Raw genomic sequence first — 12,940 nt, 5'->3', positions numbered from 1 at the left:
TCATAACACTTATGAGGGTTTTAAAGTAATCGGGTCCTATTCGTGCAAGTTCTAGACATTTAGGCACTTTTTCTAACTATTCTTAACATATTCAATTCAATACTACTGAATGAAAATGGGACGTCTTTAGACGTAGGTTCCGAAGAATAGAGCGGTCCCCAAGGCTCGTATCAAAGCCTATCATACCTAGGACATGCCAAGAAAAGAATAGGTAAGGCTTTACATACCTTTTATGCTCCTTACGCCTTTCCAAATTCACTTCCCGTTTCGCCAAAAATCTGCAAATGGTCACATTGACCAGTTACTATTTATGAGACTTACAATTTCCAAGCTCAACCAATATTGTTCTATAACAATTTGGGCAGCATCTCCCCTATACATATAGCATCCCCGAGATTCAACTCGGCTCAAAATGATCAACAACAACCCAACAACAACACCAAGAACATCAACAACTGAATTGAAACGCATTCTAACATATATTGTCTTCTTTTCCAAATAAAGCAACATTTCCCAATCTAACTTTGCATTTTCAAATCAAGGTCAATATTTTCATATTTCTACATTGGCCAAGATCATTCCAATATAATTAGGAAGTGTTTTCATATCATTTTACAAAATATTCACAAAATATACAAGATATACAAATTTTCCACCGAAACCATAATTCATCCGAAACTTCTAATCTTCAACATACATATTCATAACACATTTCCATCTCCTCCTTTCATCAACAATATTCATAATTTGCACCTTACAATTCATTTCCATAATTATGCAAATTTCCCATAACCTCACTAATTTTCTTACAATCATTTTACACCAAATTTTCATGCAATTTTTGGCTAGCATTCTCCCACTTACTCCACAAGACCACTACAACACAATTAACATAACAAATAAAATTTAATTTTTCTTCTCCAATAACTCCATTTTCGTCCACTCTCATATACCTATCTATAACACACAATTTTTATACTTTACATTTCTTTCCATATACTACAACATATACATATAATTCTTCCAATATAAAAGAGTAGAATTTTTACCTTTTTCTAATTCTTCCACTTGCCACAAGAAGCACTTTCTTGACTCAAAATTTATATCATGATGGAGAGGGTCTTGAGCTTAGTAAGAATATACAAAAATTACAATTTTTGAATCAAAGATGGAAGCCCTCAATTTTTTTTTCCTCTTTCTTTCCCTTAGCCGTGACTTCTTTTCTTTTTCCTCTCAATTTCTTTGTTCTTGAAGTTTCTTGAAAATGAATAAGGATAGCCCCCTTTTAATTATTTATCACATGATTTAAATAAACATGGGCTTGGACCCATTTTTTTTCCACTCATAGCCGGCCACCCCCTTTGTTTTGGGCTCTTTTCTTTTTTTTTTTTGAGCCCAATTAGTAGGTCAATATTTTGTAATCCCCGAAACTAATTTGCAAAATTTCCAATCTTGCCCTCGGACTTTCTCCGTATTTCGTATTCATATTCTTCAAAACCAACAACATACATATTGACCAAAATCAAAATATTGCCTTATTCTTACAAGTCACAATTATTTTCGAATTTCCCGTATATGCAAAAGTACGGGATATAACAACTAATGCCTCGACTGTATTTATGAATTTGATGAATGGCATCTTTAGGCCATTCCTTGACTCCTTCATAATTGTGTTTATTGATGATATCTTTGTGTATTCCAAGAGTAGAGAGAAGCATGAGAGCCATCTTCATATTGTTCTTGGGTTGTTGAAGAAGCACAGCTTGTTTGCTAAGTTTTTGAAGTGTGAGTTTTGGTTGGAGTCTATAGCATACTTAGGCCATGTCATGTCTAAGGATGGGATTATGGTTGATCCATAGAAGATTGAGGGTGTGAGGGGTTGGACGAGGCCCACTACTGTTACCGAGGCTTGTAGTTTTGTGGGTTTGGCCAGCTACTACCATTTGTGAAGGGTTTTGCTGCTATTGCTTCGTCTTTGACCAGATTGACTCAGAAAGATGTTTCCTTCGATTGGTCTGATGATTGTGATGAGAGCTTTCAAAAGCTCAAGCTTCTTTTGACTTCAGCCCCGATCTTAGCATTACCCATGGAGGGTAAGGATTTCGCTATCTATTGTGATGCAACCCGTACAGGTTTAGGTGCTGTGTTGATGCAGGAGGGTAGAGTAATAGCTTATGCTTCCCGTCAGTTGAAGATTCATGAGAAGAGTTACCCTACCTATGATTTGGAGTTATTGGCCGTGGTCTTTGCTTTGAAGATTTAGAGGCACTATTTTTACGGTGTCCATCATGAGGTTTTCGTCGATCATCTTAGCCTTCAGCATGTGTTTACCCAGAGAGATATTAATTCCAGGCAGTCTTAGATAGATGGAGCTCCTGAAGGACTATGACATCTCTATTCTTTATCATCCCGAGAAAGCCAATGTTGTGGCTAATTCCTTGAGTCGCAATGCAGTGAGTATGGAGGGTTTAGCTCATTTGATTGTTTCCGAGCATCCTTTGGCCATGGAGGTTCTGACTCTGGCCAACAGTTTCGTTCGCCTTGATATTTCAACTCCAAGTAGGGTTTTGGCTTGTGTAGAGGCGAGGTCATCTTTATTGGATCAGATCAGGACTCATCAATTTGAAGATGCTCAGTTGAGTAAGATTCGAGTTAGAGTTTTGAGGGGTGAGGCCAAGGAGGCCATGATTGATTCTGAGGGCCTTTTGAGGATTAAGGGGCGCGTGTGCGTTTCTCGTGTTGGTGATTTGATTCAGTTGATCTTGTCTGAGGCTCATAGTTCTTGATATTCCATTCATCCGGGGGAGACTAAGATGTATCGTGATTTGAGGCAACACTATTGGTGGCGTCGGATGAAGAGGGATATAGTTGATTTTATGGCTAAGTGGGGGAATTGTCAGCAAGTTAAGTAGGAGCACCAGCGACCCGGCGGTGTACTTGAGAGGATGCCCATTCCCGAGTGGAAGTGGAAGAGGATTGCCATGGATTTTGTTGTGGGTCTTCCGATGACTGTGGGCGAGTTTGATTCTATTTGGGTGATAGTTTATCGGTTGACTAAGTCCACTCACTTTGTTCCGGTTCAGATTTCTTATACCGCGGAGAAGTTAGCCAAGTTATGCATTCGGGACATTATGAGGTTGCATGGCGTTCCTATTTCTATCGTATCTGATCGGGGTACTAACTTCACTTCCCGATTCTAGAGGGCTTTTCATGAGGAGTTGGGTACCCGATTGGATCTCAGTACAGCTTTCCATCCCCAGATCGATGGCCAGTCTGAGCGGACCATTCAGGTGCTCGAGGATATCTTTGAGAGCTTGTGTAATTGATTTTAGCGATCATTGGGATCAACACTTACCATTGGCAGAGTTTGCGTACAACAATAGTTATCATTCGAGTATTGGCATGACGCCTTTTGAGGCTTTATATGGTAAGAGGTGTAGATCTCTGGTTGACTAGTTTGATGGGTTCGAGGTTCGATCTTGGGGTATGGATCTATTGAGAGTGTCCCTTGATAGAGTGAGAGTTATTTAGGCCAAGCTTTTGGCAGCTCAGAGTCGATGGAAGATGTATGCGGATCGGAAGGTCCAAGATTTAGAGTTTGCTGTTGGTGACTAGGTTCTATTAAAGATTTCACATATGAAGGGTGTTATGAGGTTTGGGAAGAAGGGCAAGTTGAGCCCCAGGTATATTGGCCCATTTGACATTATTGACCGTGTAGGCTATATTTCTTATGAGTTAGCCTTACCGCCAGGTTTGGCGGGAGTTCATCTGATTTTCCATGTTTCTATCTTTGGAGAAGTACCACGCTGACGGTACTTACATTGTTCGTTGGGATTCGATATTTCTTGATGAGAATTTGACCTACAAGGAGGAGCCTATTGCGATCTTGGATAGACAAGCCCGAAAGTTGAGGTCAAAGGAGATTGCTTCTGTGAAGGTGCAATGGAAACATCGTCCGATTGAGAAGGCTACTTGGGAGACTGAGTCCGAAATGCGTAGCCGATATCCCTAGTTGTTCACCGATTCAGGTACTTCCCCGCACTTTTTCTTTTTTCGCTCGAGGACGAGCGATGGCTTAATTGGTATCTGATGTAACGACCCGTTTGGTCGTTATAGTCTTTCCGGCACTTTCACCCCTTTTCTAGCTCGGTTAGCCCACTTTTGACCCAAGGGGACTGTTGACATGCTTCATGAGGTGTCTAGATTTGATTCGGGCGACTTTTGTGAAATTTGGGCTTAAAGCAAAAAAGAGTTGACTCAAAGTTGACTTTTGGGTAAACGAACCTTTTTTAGAAATTCATCGATTTCGAGAGGTCCGAATGGTCATTTAGAACTTGTGTGTATATCTGGTTCGATTCCCAATGCAATCGGATGCATTTCGAGAATTGGGTTGGGAAATTAGAATTGAGGTATCGGGGGTTGACTCGGTCAACAAGAGCTCTGTTGGAAATTTTGAGGTCACGAGAGAGTTCGTAGCGTGATTTTTTGTGTGTCTGTATATGTTGATTGTGAGAAGATGCCTCGGGAGTTAGTCGGTATTTCGGTTGAGACTTGGAAAATTTTGGGGATTTACCCTCTCTTGTCCCAGCGGCATCGCCATAGTGGTGGGATGGCCGATGGGGTGGCCAAGCTTTGTTGTATCTTGACCGTCCCGACGGTCTGAGTGGAAGTCGTGGTGGTCCCGATGCCGCCGTATCGATATCGGGCCTATTATATTCATTAAGTGTGTATTAAAAGCCCTTAGTCTATCATTTATTACCATTCCGAAATTTGAGCTCTTAGGAACTATTCTAGTGGATTCTTGGAGAAGATTCTTGGTGGTAAGTCTTTCTAATCTCCTTGCTAATTCATTATTCCTATCACCTTAGAATCCTTCTTTCCTTGTTAGTTCATTAGTGATGGAAGATTAAAAGTTGGTTTAATGGATATTCTATCTAGGCTTCTAAATGATGAGATTTATTAGGTTTATGCTAGATTATGATGTATCTAAGGTTATTAATCATATATCTTCCATTATTATTGTTGAATTCTTGAATCTAAGAGTTAGGGTAATTGGGGGTTTTGCTGGGATTTCGAAATTGGATGAATCTTTGAGTTAGTTTAGCAATTAGTTGATGGGTTTTGATCACCTGGTGTTTAATTGGATATTTGACCCCCGAATTTCCCGTTTTGACCTTATGGGCCCCGTTTCTATCACGACCCGGCTACGGGCCATGACGGGTACCCGGGGCTAACCACCGAGCACTTCTCATTCTATTACTCGTCTTGCGTCATTCACATTTCTTATACTCATAATCATAGAAACGGCTTTCATTTGAAACATATTTACTATATAAACATAAGCCCTCTAGGCTATCATAACAGTATATATATACATACATAGACATAAGAACTAGTGAGACCATATTTCCCACACGTACGTATCTACGAGCCTCTACTACGCATTCATCATGACATGTAGACGGGACGGGACCCACGTGCCCAAAACATGAATATATATATATATATACATATATGTACCAAAGAATAATCAATGGCACCTCGGGAAAATGGAGTGCTCTCAAACCTATAGCTCCCACGAGTCGGGATCACCTCCATATCATCGTGGGCATGAACACGGCGTCCAAAAGAAAACGGACGTCAGTACGAACATTGTACAGAGTATGTAAGGCATGAATGAAATGAACATAATAGAGAAATCATAAGGCATAAGATGAAGACTTAACCTTCGAATGGATACATTTTATACATATATCATACGTAGCATATCATGTGAACTACCATAGCGTATACATCATCATACCAGGTCATACATCATTATATCATTCATACATCGTCATCGTTAACTCCGCCCGGGTAACCATCATATGCATGCCCACTAGTGGTGATCGTGTCCGGCCTTACAGGCGCGGTGAATCATTTACCTTTCGTAGCGGTGACATGTCCAGCCATTTAGGCATGGTGGAATCTATGACCCGCTTTAGCGGTGACATGTCCGGCCAATTAGGCGCGGTGGAATCACATCATCGTACATATCATATACTTATCATTATTATTCATCTCATAGGCATATCACGGCTTTATCATAATTTAACATCATTATGCATTTATCATCAAAACATACATTAGAACTTGAGGGAAACTATAGGCCGTGTCGGGGGTGACATAAGGTCGTGAACCCCTATTATGTTATGAAGTACTCATAAGCGTTATATCTCACCTTGGAGGGACTAACGTTTTAAGGTGAGTACACATAAGTAAAACATCAATAAGTCATAGTCGACATCATTACCTTCGTAAAGACATCATATCATGAACTCTAGGATCTTTTAGACTTAAGCCATCATTATCATTATCGTATTCATAATGCACCTCTCATATTATATAGCTATTCATGAACATAGGCTCTTTGTTTCCTTGAAGATAGGAATTCATGAAGAAGGAATTACATGTCATAAGATTCATGCCTTAGAAAGAAAGGACTATCCTCGCATACCTTTGTCGTTTAACTATTCTATTGCTTGCTCGTTCTCCTTTAATGCACACGTTTGACCTTCAAGAGAATTTGTATCGGCATTAGCTACACAATTATATGAACGGGCTTACTAAAGCTAAAGAAAATTGGGCAGCATTTCCTTTGTTTATATGACTTCCTCCATATTCCATATCAACTCCCAAACATCCGTAATATCATTCATAATATCATAAATAACAATCATCATTTATCTACATTATCCACATTTCACGATTTCACTTCAATTTTCCCATAATCATGGTCATAATTTACTATTACATTCTTCCATGTATAATGCTCATTCCATGTTCTAAATGTCATTCACAATCTATCTACAATCACAACATATCCAGTTTCATGATTCATTCCAAACTACTACTCAACACTAGCACTATTCCCACATTTATGACCCATTTTCTATGTTCTAGTAGAATCCAAGTGTTTCAACTTTTCAATACTTCAAATAATATGAAAAGATCATGAAACTCACCTTAGATGGTGTAGGAACAAACCTTGAGTGGTAATACTCTCCTTACACCAAAACCCTAGTTCACTTTTCTTGGGATTTCTTGACTTAGATGAACTTTGATGAATTTCTTACACTTGATTCACTTGAATTCTTGACATTGATCTTTGATTTCCTTTGTTTTCTTGTGGATAAAGAGTGGAGAATATTCTAGAGAGTTCTTGACTTGTGTGGAATGAAAAATGAAATGAATTAAATGAACGTGGGTCTCGTTTTAATAACTTAAAATCGATCCCGTCGGGCATCTGCAACGCCCATTTTGACGGGCCGTATGAATTCCTACGGACCGTCAATATGGTCCGTAGAACTGCCCAGTCAAAAATGGGTCCGCGTGACCATTTGACGGTCTGTGTCAATTTGACGGACCGTAGAATTTTCTACGGGCCGTCAAAATTCTCTTCCGGGCGTCAAATGGTCCGTAAAATTTTGCTCGAGATCTTGTAAAATGGCCATAAATTTTTACTCAGATATCACATTGATGAGCGGTTTGTTGCGTTGGAAACTAGACTCGATGAACTTCAATTTGGACAAAAGAAACCAATTTGTCAAAAAAAATTGCCAAGTTTTACCAAAGTTCCCACACTCTCAATTCCTTTATTTGTTTGTTCTTAAATCCTTATGGAACCTTCTTAATACTTATTTAACATTTCATTAACAATCAAAGGGACGTTATAACTCTTCTCCAAAACTTCATTAAGTCATCATTAATTCGATACTCGTAAATCTTGCCCGACACATGACATATACCTTACTTTCCTTAACAACTTTTGTCTCCTACTTCAAATGTCTTTGAAATCTTAATTAGGACCATTAAAGACTATTTCTTACTTGCTCAAACATCATATACATCGTACCCTTCATTAGTCTATTCACTGCATGTTAACGGGAAATTTTTCGAGGTGTAACATTCTCCCCCCCTTTTGGAACATTCGTCCTCGAATGTTAAGTCATCGAGGATTCATAAAAATTTCGCCAGAGTCTCCCCTGTAATATGGCACTACCATCCTGTCATAACAACCCATAATAACATTACCTCACAGGGCCACAACACAATAGCAATATAAATTGGCCACACACGACCCATATGCATAAAAGAAAAGTAAGTATACATACCTTATAAACTCGATGTCTCATCATAGGTCTCTTCTGGGGACTGAAATAAATGTGGATATGTTGACTTCATCTTGTCTTCCGCTTCCCAAGTCATCTCTTCTCGCTTGTTATTTCGCCACAAGACTTTAACTGAAGCCACTTCCTTATTCCGAAGTCTTCGTACTTGCCTGTCTAATATGGCAATGGGCACTTCTTCATAGGCTAGATTTTCGTGATGCGAACATCATCTATTGGCACAATCTTTGTAGGATCTCCAACACACTTACGGACATCGAGACATGAAAACTCGGATGGACTAGTTCAAGCTACGAAGGCAAATCCAATTCATAAGCTACTTGACCACCTTGCGGATAATCTTATAGGGTACAATGTATCGAGGACTCAACTTTCCCTTCTTACCAAATCTCATTACCCCTTTCATTGGTGATACCTTCAAGAACACCCAATCGTCGACCTGAAATTCTAGATCTCGCCGGTGGTTATCCGCATAAGACTTTTAGCGACTTTGGGTTGTTAATAATCAGTCTCGGATCACTTTGACTTTCTCTACGGCTTGTTGAATCAATTCAGGGCCTATTAGCTGCACCTCTCCTATTTCAAACCATCCTATTGTAGATCTGCACTTCCTTCCGTATAAAGCTTCATACGGAGCTATTTGGCTACTGGAATGGTAGCTATTATTATATGCAAACTCGATTAGGGGTAAGTGGTCGTCCCAACTACCACCAAAATCTAGAATGCATGCTCTTAGCATATCCTCTAAAGTCTGAATAGTACGCTCGGCTTGTCCGTCGATGCAACGGATGAAATGCCGTCGAGCCTTACTTGAGTACCTAGACCTTCTTGAAAAGATTTCCGAACTTGGGCGTAAATTGTGCCCCTATACGTAATAATGGATATCGGAATACCATGAAGTCTCACAATCTCCTTAAGATACAATCTTGCATAATCTTCGGCTGAGTATGTGGTTTGACTGGGAAGAAAATGAGCTGCTTTCGTCAATCTATCCACGATCACCCATATAGAATCATACTTGCCTCGGGAACGGGGTAGTCCTACAATAAAATCCATATTGATCACTTCCCATTTCCACGTAGGAATTTCCATTGCTTGCAATAATCCTCCTGGCTTTTGATGTTCTCCCTTCACTTGCTGGCAATTTGGACATTGGGCTACAAATTCTGCTATGTCTCTTTTCATGCCATCCCACCAATACATCAACTTGAGATCGTGGTACATCTTCGTCGTTCCTGGATGAATAGAATACCGAGAATAATGAGCTTCTTCTAGAATTCGGCGGCGTAATTCCGTAATATTTGGAACACACTTTTGCCTCGGTATCTAAGAATTCCATCTATAGAGGCTTCAAATGGAGACTTCTCTTTTGCATAACATGTATCTCTATAGTGGCTCAATTGAGGATCTTCGTCTTGCCGTTCTTTTACTTCCAAATTTAACGGTGAAACCGTGGGATTATTAACACTAACTCCTGCATCACCTGAATCGATTAAATGTACTCCAAGATTAGCTAGTTGGTGGAGCTCATGAATCAATTCTTTCTTCTCCGAAGGAACTTCACATAGACTGCCCATTGAACGGCGGCTAAGCGCATCGGCTACTACATTTGCCTTTCCGGGGTGGTATAAAATATTAACATCATAATCCTTCAATAATTCTAATCATCGCCTTTGCTGCAGATTCAACTCCTTTTGTTTGAAGATATATTGGAGACTCTTGTGATCTGTATAGATATCAACGTGCACACCATACAAATAATGTCTCCACATTTTTAACGCATGAATAACTGCAGCCAATACGAGATCATGAGTTGGGTAGTTCTTTTCATGTTTCCGCAGTACGCCTAGAAGCATAAGCGATGACTTTACCGTGCTGCATCAATACACATCCTAGCCCCACGCCAGAAGCATCACAATACACAACATAGCCATCTGGCCCTTCTGGAAGTGTTAAAACTGGGGCTGAGGTCAACCTGTCCTTCAATTCTTAGAAACTATGCTCACAAGCATCGTTCCACTAAAATTTAACTGACTTCTGGGTTAGCTTCGTCAACGGGGCTGAAACAGATGAAAAGCCCTCTACGAATCTTCTATAATAACCTGCCAATCCCAGAAAACTATGAACTTCTGTAGGCGTCGTAGGCCTTGGATAAGTCTTCACAGCTTCAATTTACTAAGTGTCAACTCGAATGCCATCATCTGAAATAACATGACCCAAGAATGTTACAGAATTTAGCCAAAACTCGCACTTTGAAAATTTCGCATACAATTCCTGAGTTCGGAGAATTCCAAGAACAATACGTAAAATGTTCGATTCGTGCGAGAGTACACCAGAATATCATCAATGAATACTATTACGAATAGATCCAAGAGAGGCCTGAATACATTATTCATTAAATTCATAATGGCCATATCTCGTTCTGAAGGCTGTTTTGGGAATATCTTCTTCTCTGACTCTCACTTGATGATAACCCGATCTCAAGTCTATTTTGGAAAATCACTTGGCACCTTGTAATTAATCAAATAAATCATCGATTCTTGGAAGAGGATATTTATTCTTTATGGTCACCTTATTCAGCTGCCTGTAATCAATGCACATTCGTAGGGAACCATCTTTCTTTCTCACAAATAAGACTGGTGCTCCCCACAGTGAGGAACTGGGTCTAATGAACCCTTTCTCGAGCAAATCTTTTAACTGCGCCTTTAACTCCTTCAATTCTGCCGGAGCCATTCGATAAGGAGGGATAGAAATAGGCTTGGTATCCGGCAATACATCAATGGCGAAATCAATCTCTCTTTCCGGAGGAAGGCCTGGAAGTTCATCTGGGAATACATCCAGAAATTCATTAACTACCGGAAGGATTGGAATGTTGGCGATGTTATTTTGGTGTCATAAACTCGGACTAAGTGATAAATATAGCCCTTAGCTATCATCTTCCTCGCCTTAAGGTAGGAAATAAACCTACCTCTTGGAGTTGCCGTATTACCTTTCCATTCAAGCACGGGCTCTCCCGGAAATTGGAATCGAACTACTTTCATCCGGCAATCAACATTAGCATAACATGAGGCCAACCAATCCATACCCATAATTACATCAAAATCTAACATTTCCAGCTCAACCAAATCAGCTTTAGTTTGGCGATCACATATCACAATCACACAATCTTTGTACACTATCACGGGATCACCAACCGGAGTAGATACCTCAAAAGGTTTAATTGGCTCGAGTTTTATCCCAATACGATTAGAAACATATGGAGTAATATAAGATAGTGTGGAACCCGGATCTATCAATGCATACATATCATGGGAAAATACTAATAATGTACCTGTAACCACATCTGGAGAGGACTCGAGATCCTGTCGTTCGGCTAAAGCATACATGCGGGGCTGTGTGGCACCCGAAGTAGATGCTCCCCCTCGGCCTCTACCTCGGTCCGTGGGATCTGATGCCGCCTACCGGCGCACCGAAGAGGAGCCATTTGCGCGATCCTATAGGCCGAACCCCACCTCTACCATACCTCGAAGGACAATCACGCATCAAGTGTCCGGTCACCGTCCACAAATATAACAAGCATCCGTGCCACGGCGACATGGCCCCGAGTGCAATTTTCTGCACTGGCTGCATCGGGGAACCGGTGGTCTCCCCTGACTGTAATCTCCCCCAAACTGAGAACCTGGGGCCCTCGAACTCTGGCCCTGTCCTGAACGGAAGGAGCGATCAAATCTCCTACCTGCAAATCGGGGAGGTGCACTCATCACAGACTGGCCTGAGTGTCTAGAATGTGTCTGCCTTGATCCCTCTCTATAATCACTGCCTGTGCCCATAGATCTGGCCCTTTTGCCTTGCCCTCTATCAACATCACGATCACCCCTTTGCGGAGGTTGTTGTCCTTCCAGATTTTGGGCATGGGCTTGAATGCGGGAAATATCCATCCCATCTTGTAACGAAGCCGTCAAACAATCTTTAAACAAATGCGGCCCTAAGCCACTCACAAACCTATGCACCCGATCTCCCATATCGGCCACCATAGTCGGGGCATATCTAGCCAATGAATTAAATTGAAGGCTATACTCCCGAGCGCTCATATTCCCTTACTTCAAATTTAAAAATCTATCCGCTCTGGCTCGGCGGACCTCGGGTGGCAAATAATGGCGAATGAAAGCATCCACAAATTCTTGCCAAACGGGAAGAGGCGCATTCTCTTGCCTCGATGCTGTCCAATTATTATACCATAAAACTGCAACATCCCGAAGTCTATATGATGCCAACTCCACGGATTCGGTCTCGGAAGCATGAATAATTCGCAATGTTCTCAACATTTCATCAATAAAGCCTTGCGGGTCTTCATCCGACTTTGACCCAAAGAATTCTGGAGGATTTAAACTCATGAAGTCACGGGCTCTGGTACTAGCTGACCGATCACTTGGGCTCGCATTTTGCCGTTGTGCCTGGGCGGCAACCAACTATGTCAATAAATGAATGGCCTCGGTCACTTGTTGACCCGAAGTAGCCGGTGGAGGAACTGGAGGCATAGGAGCTGGAGCTGAAGCCTCTTCTAGTTCTTCCGTAATAGGCGGAGTAGTGGAGGCATTAGATGGAGCCTCTTGGTGTGATTCATCCTCATCTATATTCATTGGCGGCTCTCGTTCTACCCGCCTTTTCATCGTAGTCTTGCCCTTCTGGGTGGCTTTAGCTTTTCCCTTTGGCGGCATTTCTGAAATCACAACACACACTATTAGGGAGGATAAAATCTTATACACGGCTCT

The sequence above is a fragment of the Lycium ferocissimum genome, chromosome 12, assembly GCF_029784015.1.
Source record: "Lycium ferocissimum isolate CSIRO_LF1 chromosome 12, AGI_CSIRO_Lferr_CH_V1, whole genome shotgun sequence".
In the NCBI taxonomy this organism is placed as follows: Eukaryota; Viridiplantae; Streptophyta; class Magnoliopsida; order Solanales; family Solanaceae; genus Lycium; species Lycium ferocissimum.
Note: the sequence above shows the minus strand (reverse complement) of the source record.